Source organism: Echinococcus granulosus (assembly GCF_000524195.1).
Source record: "Echinococcus granulosus chromosome Unknown EG_S00309, whole genome shotgun sequence".
Classification (NCBI taxonomy): domain Eukaryota; kingdom Metazoa; phylum Platyhelminthes; class Cestoda; order Cyclophyllidea; family Taeniidae; genus Echinococcus; species Echinococcus granulosus.
Genome location: NW_020170689.1, coordinates 18203 through 19875, shown reverse-complemented (window position 1 = coordinate 19875; position 1673 = coordinate 18203).

Sequence of the window (1673 nt, the reverse complement as noted above, 5' to 3'; positions counted from 1 at the left end):
TGTAATTTTAATACTTTTACTAGATGTTATTATGTGAGAGGTCTGTGCCCGGAGGAGACGCTTCTGCTTCAAAAATCCCTGAGCTACCATCAACCCTAACGTCGTCGCAGCTGAGCTCAGTTTGAACACCCCCATAGTGGATAATTCCAGTCTTGCAAAGTAGTTGCCTCCCTCCTTCGCTGGTTTGTAAGCTGCAGATTTATGATGGAAAGAAATTACGTCCCCACGACATTACCTTTCTCCTATCCTGACTTGTGACTTTCGTTCAAAAGCCCTACCGCCTGTGAGGGTCACATTTGACAGTGCGCGAGAGGAAAACAATTCCTAGAGAACATTCTTAACCAACTTTTCAATGCTCGTTTCCTAGCAGTCCAAAGGATCTTACTTTAACCTTTTCTTTTCCTTTTAAAAGGGCGTTAATTCACTTACTGGCTTTGTAATGCATCCTTCTTGTTTCAAAGTCATGGATGGGTTTATGTAGCTGCGCTTCATGAAAGTAAGTCAGACATTCCTCAAAGGTTATTTTGATCAGTTAATGAATATTTATATATCAATTTTAAGGGTCATCCATTATACCAGTTTTTCTAACATTCTAGAGTAGAGGCCGCTCACTTGGCAGCATGGCGATGAATCCCTCTCACAGCGATGTAGTTTAAGCAAAAACATTTCTGGAGTTCATAGGAGTAAGTTAGGTAACATTAAATAATAAGTCTAATTAAGTTTAAGTGCTTATTTCATGCTATATGATTGTACTTTATTTTGCACCTCTCTAACAATACCTTCGAACAAGAAACTCCTGTAAAATATGCTTTTAGTAATGCGATCGCTGTTGTCCTATCTACATCAACAACGTATCAATCCTGATTCTTGTGTTATTGCCAGGATTTAAACGTTTTACGTGTTTTGGGCACCCCAATACTTACATAAGATAAATATAAACAGAATCCGGCTTTATTGTGAGCCCTGCCTTGAGAATGATCTAGCAAAGCGGAGTGGCATGGTAATGGACCATTGGATATGATGAAAGAAGGGGGATAAAATTGACTGAGGAGTTCATAGTCGCTGCGCACTTCCGCACAACAAGAGACGATATTTTGTGGCGGAAGCACAATTGTAAATCACCCTTCTTACGGTGGAGAGATGACTGCCTCGATATTTTGAAGATTTGCATCCAATAGATCGCCTCCGATTCATGCCTCACCAACGTGACTTGTACATATTTCATGTTACAAGTAGACAGCCTAATAGGACAGTCCACAATTTACTTTAACCTTCGGTGTTCGTTTTAGTCAAATATTTTTTTAATTTTAGTGGTTTTAAACATTGGAATAAAGTATTTATGTTTCATGAATTAATCTAATGGTAAAGCATGTCTTCCCTGCTTCTAAACAATTAAAATTAGAATTCCTTTGGAATTAATTTTTGTATAAAACTGTGCAAAGCCTTCGGAGTTTTACAATGATTACAAACACCATTTTCTGTTTAAACTTTTATTAAGACTTGCACTCATAGAAAGGCGTTTGCACAAAAGTACGTTATTAATAAGTTAATCCCACTTAGACTACATGGTATTTTGACAATGGATTTTGATCTAGAAGAAAATATAGCCATTTTACTTATGAAAAATTAAGAAATTTACCAAGTAAAACAAGTGGGCCAATTAATTTGTAGCT